This window comes from Amia ocellicauda, chromosome 5 (assembly GCF_036373705.1).
Source record: "Amia ocellicauda isolate fAmiCal2 chromosome 5, fAmiCal2.hap1, whole genome shotgun sequence".
In the NCBI taxonomy this organism is placed as follows: domain Eukaryota; kingdom Metazoa; phylum Chordata; class Actinopteri; order Amiiformes; family Amiidae; genus Amia; species Amia ocellicauda.
In genome coordinates, this window is record NC_089854.1 from 43,700,345 (window position 1) to 43,713,369 (window position 13,025).

General features: G+C 36.5%; 1 protein-coding gene across 1 annotated transcript in view; it reads left to right on the top strand.

Moving 5' to 3' along the window:
- sox5 (SRY-box transcription factor 5) overlaps positions 1–13,025 on the top strand; it is a 251,783-nt gene that overhangs the window by 74,664 nt on the left and 164,094 nt on the right. Inside the window, exon 3 of the mRNA XM_066705360.1 lies at positions 5,170–5,263. The gene's annotated coding sequence lies outside the window, so the exon portion shown is untranslated. The remainder of the gene's footprint in view (positions 1–5,169; positions 5,264–13,025) is intronic.

A 13,025-nucleotide genomic window follows, 5' to 3' on the forward strand; every position in this document is an offset into this window, starting at 1 on the left:
CTGCCCCATCTCCCGTGAGAAGCGATGACCTTTTCAAAAGTTACTTGCCAGTCTGAGTTTTTCCTGGTGTGAAAAACAGAGCATGTGCTGTAAATGACCAATTGAAAAGTGTAAGCAAGACACCATTTTGCTTATTGATTCAGTATCATACATCAGAGTAAAGATTCTGAATATTTTGTAGGTGTTAGGCTAATTCATTTTCAGCCGAGTATGAAGTGAAGATTTGGACGTTTAAGAAACATTCAGGTGGAAGACATTTTAAATTGGCAATGAGAAAAATCAGCAATGGTAGGTCGAGGTTCCGAAGAGATCTTATTCAGTTACTGCTGGTTAATGTATGCGAGGACACTGTGTGACATCACTCTCATGAGACAGCACACCATTAAGTGTGTGTTTGTGACTGTTTCTGTGGTGATGTCCATGTGTGATTTAGTTTGTGGTAGACTGCTCGGTCTGTTCCTGTTGATTTCACGTTAATCTCTCTGAATGTGTCACTTACGCCAATAATGGCTCTAGAAAGGGAGGAGATTACACCCCACAAGTTCTGTTCTGAGTATAACATTTCGTGTTATTGTTAACAGTCTCTTATCTGGCTGTTCATCCTCTTTCTGTGTCTATATTTGTATATGTGTCTATCCGTCCAGCAATTATGTCTGTCAGTTAATTACACATCAGTATTTGTAAATTTTATTATAACATAAAAAAGCACAAAGACATTCTTATGAAATTCATTACACCACACAATGGTTTTTAATGGCCTGATGTTTCCCTCCCCCCCGTTCCTAGTGCAGAAATAACCATAAACTGCTTGTAACAATTTAGCATGAGATGTTTTATGATCGTATTAATTTCTTCTAACTATTAGAATGCAGGGTCTGTAATTGCTAGAACAAAGGGATCGTCAGAGCCTGTTGTACTGTTACCCTTTGATGAGATTATTTACACTTCCTGATTGCTGTTATATAACCTAATAGTCATATGATTTAAATTGCTGTCAACATTTTGCAAATAAACAACAACATCAAGCTTAACAGTCCAGCTTTATTTGAGACAATCTGAGCGTTCCTTTTATTATTTTACACGCTCTCTGATGGATATTCTGAGACACAAGAAAGGGTGGGTATGTAGATCTGAGTTGTTTTGAAGGACCGCTCTCCCATTTCATGCTGTTTTTTTACAGTCCAGGTTTTTTTATTATGTTAAAGAAAAGGAAGGCAGCAAGCAATCACTATCATACGTTTTTAAACAATGTGGAACTGAAATAAGACCGGTTCATTTCAACTTTAATTGTTATAGTATAGAATAATATTGCGACCAATCAAGCAAGCCACCAGACGAACTCCAAACTTGCTACGCTTCATTAAGGCGCCTCATGGTAATCGTGGTCATATCAAGCAAAGGGTTGTATGAAACTGCTGTTAGTCACCACAATGACTAAGAAATGGAGGCCTTGAAAAATGTTCTCTCTTGGGAACCCCAAAGGAAGATGATGGGTACAAATCAAAACAGCACTGCAACACAGTGCTCTGGAAATTCATATGATGTGTGGAAATAATATGGAAATGGGAGATTTTGGTATACACCTTAAAATATTTGTATTTCAAACAATGTAAAAGCACACTTCTGCCTTGCCAAAAAAAGCAGTCTGCTAATAGGACAAGCACTTTGTAAATAGTGCAATAGAGGGAGTGAACAAAGTGTTTTAAAATTGTGTTATTTTACTGAAAACACATGGGAGGTAACGTTTGGATTAGCCTGCAGAGATTACGTGACCTTGCTTCTGTTTGGTTTTGTCTTAACAGCTTTGACCTGAGCCATAAAGCTATAAAACCATTTTAGAATATACGTGCGTGCGTGTGTGTGTGGGGGGATTTTATTTCTGCCAAAATTATGATTAAATATGATTAACTTTATTGTTAAACTGATCACACTGAAGTCACTGTCAATTATTTTGTCATACAGTCTAAAGGAGGAAGGCCGCCTGGCGTGGGACTCTTGGTTTGGGTTTGGTTGACAGTTGTCACCTATAAAAATTGTCTTAATTTTAGTATTTTATTGCCACAGCACTTTGTATTTCCACATTTCTGTCCCCTCAGCTTGATTAATGATCAAATTGAATTAAGTGGGCCTCAAAAGTTCTAAACATGTTAGAGCTGTACACAAGAGCTTTGTCAACTCCTGGCATTGTACATGGGTGATAAATCCTTGACAAAGCTGCATTCCATCAGGAGAAGAAGCAACTAGGAAGTGGATGAGCTCTCCTAGCTCAATTTCTCATGGTTTCTTGAGGGAACTTTGCAAATCCTCTGTGGAGTCCATGCTACTGTAGCATGTGTAGTCAGACCATGCTTGGACTTGTTTCACCTTCTCAGGCTCACCTGGGAGCACCTGATGCGCACAGCCCCATTTTTGCGACCCACCATGCCAAAGGACCGATTGATCCCGGGATTTAGCCGCTCTGTTAGGTCTAAGGAAGTGACATCACCCTAACAGTCTCATGTCAACATTGAGACCTGGTTAGACCATTAATTCCTTTACCTCCAATGCTGAAGAATAACAGATTTCAGATGAAAACCACCAACTTGTGCAGCAATTGCTTCCTGATTTCACCACCAAGAATACTCAAATTAAGACATTACAACTTTAAGCATCGCTTAATTGGAAATACACAAGACACATAACCACCCATATCTAGCAAACACTGCAATTCAATTATGCACTTTTTAGACACTTGCTGTGCCTTTTTGATGTGTGAATGAGGTTGGCATTATTCTGTATACCTGTACTGAAAAACTCCTTTCAAGAAAAGTATTTCATTTTGAAGAATTCAGAGTTGTGTTATTGGATTTTAATTGTGTGTGCTGTGCCTTTAGCTTTATCCTTAAATCCTTGAGTGATTTACTGTAGCAAACTGGACATAAAGCTGTTAAAAGATCATTTCCCACTTCATCTGAACCTTATTTCTTGCATGCAAAATGGGTTTATTAATCACAAAAAGATTTTTAATGTGCTTTATGCATGCAACACTAGAGGGCTTTGAGAAAGAGGAACATTTAAGCAGTTATTTCAGGACTTTATGGTGCAGCTATTTTGTGTTAATTAAACATTAGCTCTTGTGCATTTTATTTGCAGTGTCCAGTTCTGGCCTGTAATAATTATCTCTGAGTGTGTATGTGATGTTTCAATGTGCAAAGCATTTTGTACAAAGATACAGGAGCATTGAAAATGTGTGTGTGTGTGTCAATGCACACAACAAGCAAATACTTTGTTGACAATTTCCACAACTTTTAAGGGCCATCGAAGCCCAGTCAAATACTCAAGCATTTAAAGTATTAGTACAGAAGTGTAACTAGCAATACAAATTGCAGCCTTAATACAGTGCTTAAATTATGGGTCACACTATATGCTACAGTGTTGAAAAAACTAAACTAAAAAACTCTATTGGTCTCATTGTCTCAAGTTGTTAAAGTCTACGATGATACAGTATATGAAAACGAGTGTATTTACGTTCTGCAGCTTGTTTCTGTGTTCCACAATTTTACATTTGCAACATAATGACAAGTGCCCTGGTAACAAGGTCTGAGGAGGCAGAAAAAAAGTTCTGAGCATTTTGCTTCTAATACAAAGAGGTTCTCAACAAGCAGAGTTTTGTATCAGTTTTGTATCAAAGTCTGTGGATAAATAAGAGTAAATACAGACGTAATCATGTTCACAGCTTGATTTAGGTAAGTGTGGTACACAGAGTCTTGGCTAGGATCCATTTCTCATATGTGATTTCAAGAGCACTTGATCAAAACAGCATATAGAACATTTCATGTCCTGTATTTCGTTAGAAGTAAGATTCTTAATGAGCCCCTGTGAGCTGTAATTACACAGTTAAGATAAATACATTTCATTTTCTCTTCCCCTGCATGTGTCTCCTTTTTGCATGAATTGGTCTCACATGCCTACAACTCAGAAAACGCACGTTTCATTATCACAAGATAAAAAAGAATTAAACAAAATTATATATATATATATATATATATATATATATATATGTGTATATATATTAGTGCAACAAAATGGCAACCTCCATTGAAGGCAAAGAATAAGTAGGCTATACTCTAATTTGGACTTTATTATAACTAAAAGAATATGTTATACAGCAGATGACTGATGCTCTTAGATATTGTACACAACACACAGCAGTCTCAGTCAGAATATTAACCAGTATAAAATCACAGGGTTACAGATTCTCTAGCTTTTCCACCATTGACTGCAGTACAGTAGTTAAGTGTTTGCCATTACACAGATTGGTGGTTTTCCACCAAACCCTTTAATAAAAAATAAAATATTGATTTCTTTATCTGTAATACTGACAGTTAGTGAACTGTGTCAGATTACACACAGGCTTATTTTACTGACACAGTGGATTATGTCTAGAGAATTACAATAAGACTTCATCTTGTAATAATAATAAAATAATATCAGTTTTCACTGTCAGATATTCAGAAGTAGGGCATCTGAGAAATACATTCTCATTCTTCAAACATTACATTTGTATGAGTAAAAAGATGATCATAGCAATCTTTTTAAGGTACTTTACATACCAGTATCTCTCCATAGTGATTTGTCTGGGAGCAAAAAAGCATTTGGGTTACTGGAGAAAATCCGCTTCCTAGTACTTTAGATACAGTAATCAAACTTTAAAGTACATCTCCTTGTATGCATCACTATTATCCCAATGAACATGTTATAATCAGTCACTGGGGGAAATATATTGTTTTATTTATTTATGTATGCATCTTCAACAAACAGCTAGATGAAATTCTGTGATTGATTGGCTATTCATAACCAGAGCAGTTGCTCAAACTGCCTGTTCTTGTTTATGTTTCTTAAATTTGAATATGCTGATGAGTCAAAATAGAAAAAGGAAACAAACGTGGCATGCAACAGGGTCGAATATGTATTTTACAGTATAGCACAAATGAGAATGAAATAACAGACTAAAACTGAGGCTGACATTAAATCAAAACTTCGTCTCACCTGATAATTGCAAGCTCCCAATATGAATGCTTGTTATATTGACGAGTACAAGAAGGAACTAAGTTCAGGGTTGTAGTTATCTATGAGTAGGTGGATGAAAGTTTTGTTTTAATCTGGTCCTTATCTCTTTCCCTTCTGTAGGTAGAGTGCAGGTGGATACAGTTCTGGGATCCTGAAAAAAGTGCCCTCCCAGCTTCTGGACACTGACTTGAAGGGGCTGTTCACATACTAGAAGGTAAAAAACAAAACAAAAAAAACATATACTCACTAATGGTACAGTACATTATAAAATGATTTCTCATTTGTGCCCAGTGTCTTTCCTTTGAACCCTCATTCATTTTCAGTGGTACAAAACTGTGCACCCTAGGGGAAAAGAAAGTGCTGTTAACTCCTGTACTGTCTACAGTTCCTGATTAAGCCCTCATACCACTGCAATAGTGAAACCTGCTGTTCAGAGGAGGAACTTTTGCAGCAGCAGATTGTCAGTGTTCTCTCTACCGGCACACGCGTGCAAAACTGTAAGTGCCATGTGTGAATTGTGTTTCTCAAGAAGAAAAGAACATTTTTATGTGTGTTTTTCTGACCTTGATTTCCCTGTTATCAGGGCAGTCGATGATTTCACAAAGACGACACATTCTTGCAGCGTATGTCTTTTTTTCTGAAATTCTTGAAGCGGTTACCTCATATGAACATCATGGTAGTCTACCATGGTCAATTACCTACAGGATGGATTACAGTTTTCATAATTGTTCATATTTGTAGACCTGTGTAGGAGTTCTAAGGAAAGCCAGAGCAGACAGACTGGTGTATCATTAATTGATTTTACAACTTATAACAAATGTCCAATAACTTTTTGGTTTGTGTAGCCTGTTCAAATGTTTTGAGTGCAGAAATGGAGAATGCATTTTCCTATCTCTTTCCATGTACCTGGAATTCATACCATGCTGTCTCATTATCACAGGGTGTTGTTGTGTTTAAATCTCACATAAAAGCAGATCAAACTGGAGTTCAAATCATAAGTAATAATGTTTTCCATAAAGTACCTAAATCTCACATGAGCAGGGGACAGAGTTACTATGAATCAGTAACCCAGAAACTTTTATACCAAAGGGTGAAGTGTTCAAACAATTAGAAAATTCGTAAGCATTATCAAGCAAGAATTGGGACTCTTCTGTTGCAATTTGCAGCCACTGATTTCAAGAGCAAAGATTATTATCCATATATATATATTTCTGTGTTCCACCCACTAATTATTTGTTTTCACCAATCAACCACAATATTTAAACTTCAATCACAGAGCGGATGAGAAGTGCAGTTCTTTAATTTTATACTAGAGTAGCAGGGCTTTTTTTTCCCCCTCCCGTCCCCCCCCATCACTTAATGCTTCAGCTTGCGCTTTGTCAGTAATAGGCTTCTTGCTTTCTTGCTTGCCCACGACTATTATGATCATGTAAATTTATTGGTGCTTAGAAGGAGCAAGCTATTAAAACATTACAACAGCCATTACGCGGGCACACGTTGGCTTCCTCTCCTAACGAACATATGCTTCCGAGTGAATGCCTAAACTCTTATTTATGGATTTAATTTAATGTGCGGGAAGAATTCAAAATTAAATTTGGTGTCTGCCTCCGGAGAGTGTCAGTGTATAATAACATGGTAATTTTTACACATCTTTATGAGAAATGGGAAAATTAATTCTTCCTGACAAGTTGTAATTATTGGACTTGGAACAGTTGCAGCTGAGCAGTTTGTGTGCCTGTTGCCTGGCACTGCACTCGGGAGAGAGGTGTGGGGGGCTGCACATTTATTTATTGATGGTTTTTTTTTTTTGCATACCGTGTCTGAGGTAAAGGAATAATACATGACACACACACAACCACACGCATATAGACACACACACACACACACACACACACACACACATACAAACCTACACACAACCACAGGTGCACTAACCTTAACAATTAGCAGCCTGTGTGCTAAAGTCTCTTGAAGTATTCCTTTCAGTCCTGTTGTCTGAATTTACACATTTTTTTTGGTCCTTGTTGCAACATTACCCCTCAGAACAACACACAATGTGTTGTCACACTGATTTGATATGGTAATGATAACAGCAGGTGTTCTTTGAGGGTAAACTTGGCATCTGAGAGAGACCTATATATACATTGCCTCTTTGCCAAAACATTAAACCTACATTGCATTGATCTCAACATAGAGAGTTGTGTTTAGCTGCCATTGTAAAATAAATGTAAAAATAAATATATAAATATAATGCCGCTGTTCTTCAACGCAGAGTTTCTTCAGAAATCCAATACATCATTTGAAGAATTCAATGCTGTGAAATAGTGTAAAAGCTGCCCGATATTTATTTATGCATGTATATTGTTGTCTTTTTTATTGTCTTTTAGCTATTTTGTGTTGTTTGCTTTTGTTTTGTTCTGAACTCCATTTTGCTATTTACCAAAATATTACCTTTTCCCTATAGCGTGTTGTAACAGGGCTACATGTTCCCCTCACCTTCTCATTAACGAGGGATTATCCCCCATTATATTTCAACAGCACTATGATATTTCTCTTCATGGACTTAAAAAGTAATTTCCCACACACAAGGACCCTGCAGAAAGCCATAGTGCTCAAGACTATATTTTTTCTTCTTCTTATTCTCCTTCTTGTTATTATTAATTCTCGTGTATTTCAGCATATTGACTTAAAGGATTAGTTGTTCATATTATCTGTTTTTTCCTCTTATTTCATTTCGTACTTGTTTCATCTCCTGTTTTTGGGGGTTCTTAGCGATTCTCTGTTGTTGCTCCTTCTTAGTTCTTTTTGGTTTTTGAAACTAATTCCAGGATTGCTTCTGAGCAGATTTCTCAAGTTTAAACAAGGGTACGAGAAAGGGAATATATTAGTGTTCCACGAGCTTAGGGCAGGACATTTGCCCAATGTTTTTTTAGATTTTTTCCTGTATTGTAGGACAATCTTCCACACCACAACAGCATTAAGATAGTGTTTTATAAACCTGAAATGTAAATCCAAACAAAAGTTTAACTCACAATACATACCAATTGGATAAAAAAAGTACAGACTGCTGAGACATATAGATGATATACAGTAATACACTGTCACTGCACTTCAGCTCATCAATAATGTCTAGCAAATAGAGAGTGAGCCATGCACATTTGCTGGTATGTCTTCTTTTCCTGAATAATCATGGAAAAAAGTTTTCTTGAATGATTTAATTTCCCCTGAAGGTAAGAAAACCTGGAAAAACTGAGCCCTGAGAAAGCTGACCATAATAGAGAAAACATGAGTTGCACTCAGTTTACTACAATAGTTTGCAGTTAAAATTACCCCCCCACCCTTTCATAAAAATACTATTAAACATACTTCTATTCTGTTTAATATATTAATTGCACATTTATTACATTCTCTAAAGGTGGTGAATTACCTAGTGAAATATAGAGTGCTATATTTTTATGCCATCTCATGAGATTTTCATAACGTAATTTTCAAATCAAATTGCTGTATAAGTTCCTGGTTTTAATTATATTTTGTTTAGATACATTTCCTTATCAAATTACATTATCCTGGCACAGTTTATTCTAATATATAGTATGTGCCTACACATCTATGCTACGAACAGTGTACTTTAATGTAGTGATGTTATGTTATTATGGTATTTATATATGTGAAATTTGTCACTGGGCAAAGGACTCGCATTGAACACTGAGCTAAGTAATTTAGATAAACATACATTGAAACTCTTTCCATTGGATTTATAAGCAATTACATCTTTAAAAGTTGACCTTCAAGCATTCAGGAATATAAATAGACTAATTGACTAATCACTTTGTTTAAATTATCAATTCATCAGGCTCCTGCTTAGGTTGGAATTGAAAGCCTTATGCAGTATTTCGTTATGAATTGCAGAAGCGTAAATACATGTTATGTGTCTGTGATGGTGATGCCGTGTCTGCTTGGTTTATCGGCAGTGTGTTTGTGTCTGGCACTTTCAAATATGTTCCTCCCTCCACATTTAAACATTAAGCGAAACAATTAAAACTACCTCCGACACCTTCAGAACATTACACATAGCAAGACAGCGTTTCATTTATCGCTATTCTCATATTTAATTACGTTGTGAAACAATTACTTAACACTCCTCTGTAGGTGCCTGATTTGGTTGTGACTGTGCAGCAGAATGGCCTGCAGATTGCCTCTTTCGAGGTCATACATAAAAAAGGGATTTTTGGGGGGGTTCTTTTCTTCTGTCCGTTGTTTCCAAGACCTGCGTTACATTGTTCCATGTTTTTCCTGTGCTTTGATGTACCACACACCAGGTGTTTGGGTCCTGGATTACACATGAAAGGGACCACTTTCCAGTACTAATTAACCAGCCAACTGATGCTGTGCAATTGTGTAAGGGAAAATAGCACCTTCTTGATGATTTTGAGCTGCCAAATTAAATGTCTCCACTTTCATTTGGCCTAAGGAATTGCTGTAGCGAGGTGCAACAGCACAACTCCTGGAGAAGAGATTACATTAGCCGAGAACAATTCAAATGATAGAAAATCCTGTTGTTCAAACCTTTGCCACCAAATACAAAACAGATCTTGTAAGATCAAGGTCAGTACAATTAATTTAAAATGGAGACTGGGACAAAACACAATGGTCAGTGTATAAACAAAAGCCATTTAGTATTTTCCTTGTGTTAATTGAAAAAAATAACACAAATTCTCACTTTCAGGAACAATAGTGAATATTGCCAGTATTGTGTTGATCTTTAAAGCTCTAAGAGGATTTAATATGATACAGAATTGTTCTCTTGTAGAATACTGTGCTTGTTTTGTCATATTTTAATTATTTGCTCCTTTATACAATGCGGTGAGCCTTTGTATTTATGTAGAAACCTTCATAAAGAATCCCTTCAATTCCATTTGCTATTGTATAATGTAAAGAATACAACGTTTGATCCTTACTACTTGCGAGAAGCAGCCTTTATTGGACTATTATTGAAGGAATAATTGAAACCTTTTATAATAAATCCCATAAACCTAACCTTTGAAAACACAAGGAGCTGAACCTTATCTGCATAGACGTACCTCTTTTGCTCCTGAAATGTATCGTTTTACTTCTATCTTCTTCTAAACGGCATTGTTAATATGTTGAACTTTTAATACTAGAACTGGGGAAAAATAACATCTTATAAAACAGAACAGAAATATCAGTATCAATAAGCAACATTCAATCATACAGAATCTTAACCATGACAGCTTTATACTTGCCACTATTTTTCGTGTTAGTACAGCGAAAACAAATTAAATATGTTTTATCAAAACGTGCAGGCATCTCCTAATGGAACCGGCTTTGTGTTTCATCATGTCAATGTAAATTAGTAGGTAGAATACCATTGTTTCTCGTGGCAATGATCTTGCTTCTATTGATGTCACAGCACAAAGACTGCTGTTGCCATTGAGAGCAGCATTAAAAACAGACGTCAAAAAATGAGAAAATTGGAAAGGAAGTTAAGACTTCTCTTTTGGAATCATGAAGAGACACGGACCTGTTGATACAAATGATTAAAATAGGAACAGGAAAAAATGAAATTGTGTAGGTGGGCTGGAAGGCTGTTTTGTCAATCTCTTTAACCTTTATGTGATGGTATAATAAAGCCCAGATACAATTCATTATGAAACCTGCTAAACTATGCAATGGAGGAGCCATATTCTCCCTCACAGAATTGGTTCATTGCCTGTTCAGTGTAGCACACTTAGCTATAACAACATATATTCTGATATTTTTATGTTTTGTATTTGCAATTTGTTAATCTAAATGTAAAGCAATATCAGCACATGATTTGTGGACCCTACTTTGGGATTTATCAGATATTACAGGAACAGAATACATACATACACAAATATGTATACATTTATCTGTGTTTATCTGTGTGTGTTTCTTCTGTGTCTAGGCTATAGGCAGTCAAGAAACATCAGGCAGTTTTTCCTGTATTTTAGTTTGTATTCTGCCTAGCTGTTTTAGAGTAAACCTGAGTGAATAACAAGAACTGAAATGACATGGGGTCAAGCAGTGAGTCAATTGCTGAGATAGGATATGGGACCTGTATCTCTAAGGCCTTGGGGCTCCAAATACACTACCTGCCTGCTGTGCTTTCATGATAATATACCTGTGTCCTTTCATTGTTTTACAGGCTAAAACCTTACAAAAATAGAGTCTTGACTTATTTTTTAAATAAAGGGAAAAAACATTTTTGTAAAAACTTACAAAAATGTGAATCGACTTTTTATTATTTTTGCAATACATATTCAGGCTTGTGTCAGTGTACATGTACGTGAGTTGATGATAATAAATAATTACATATATAGTTATATCCAGTTTTGAATCATGCTTGTTCTCTTAGTTGGGTGTAGACCAGTGTGTCTTGGACTAGATCAAGATTGGTAAAGGGGTACGTCAAGGAATCTCTCCAAAACTCTTCACGGTAACTCTTTGCAAAAACACCTGAAGACCTGCAGCTTCAATTTCAAGAACTCTCTTATGGACTTGAATGAACCTGAGTAAAACGAAAATCATGTTCAACAGTTTAAGAAAATTGAAGTAGATCAATTGTTCCCTTGCCCCTGACCTCATGCCAAACTCAGCCCCCAAACACTGTTCTGTAAAGATGAATGTATGCTTTGGAAAGCATTTTTAAAAACCACATTCATACTGACCTGCCTATATTTTTGTAAGTACTGGCACAAAGTGTTTTCTTCTTTATATGTATATAACATCACATTTTTTTTCCTTATTTTACATAGAGAAATGTTTCGATTTTCCTTTCATTTTCCTTATTTATTAATGTATTCATTTCTGCAGTTTGTTAGAATCATCTGCTATTGATTGAACTCTGTGTTTGTTAAAATGAATAACAGCTGTCCCCTTCATAGCATGTCAGAAGGTTGGATATAATTGGTTTCAAGTGAAGAGAGGCTCTTAATCAAGACTTCTTACATACAGCGCTCTACAATTCACATTGTATCAATTCATCCGAGAACTATCAGGATGGTGTGAATAAACCTTGGCTGTCAGTCAATGTGAGCCGTAGCAGAAAAGCAGCATGAACCAATCCTTTATGATACCCCACTTGAAAATATCCCAGGGAATGTTTTTGTAAAACATTCATTTTTGTGTGGATGCAACGTTTACGTATTTTGCACATTTATTCTGCAGAATTTCGAAGCAATGAAAAGCGACTAATATACACTTTGAAATTAAATACATTGCAGTTCTTAGTCTTCCTCTCAGGCGGTCCATTACATATGCATAGTGTAGCATTTTTTGGCTAAGGATGGTCAATGAACACCCTTCTAAACACATCGTTGTTGTTGGACTAGTGTGTTCCAACTGCAGCAATATACTGACCTGCAAAAGGATTAGAGAGTCTTTCCTTCCAGCATATTTGTGCTCAGATGCACATGCACTCTGCGCACTTGGATTCACACTTTATGCTCCTGATTGCACCCACCCGTCATTGTACTATGAGTTACTGTGTGTTAATGTTCTCCCAGGGTTGGCACATTAGAGAAGAGTGTGGTGGGTTGAGGAACGAGGGGGCTTGAATTGTGAATGTAAAGTGAATGGTACCTCATGTCACTCTGTCTGTCTGCTGGCCTCTGGGACTAATACACTTTCTGTGTGCATGTGTTTCTTCAAAGGGAAGCTTCAAGTCCCCTGGCTCTTGTGTCTTCATGTCAGTAAAGTTGCAAATAAGCTTTAATGCTGACTCGTTTGTCATGGGAGAGATTACCATACCATTCTGCATTCTACAAACATCCCCGCAAGGCATTGTAAGTTTGAGGTGTTTTTCAGGTAAATTAAGGAGTTAAGTCATCTGCCTTATAAAACAGTGAAAGGGTTTTAACCAACAATAGTCAAGTTTCCATCAAGCCCTTTTGTGTGATAATAGTCCTGTAGAATAAAATAACTTAAGGACAGGC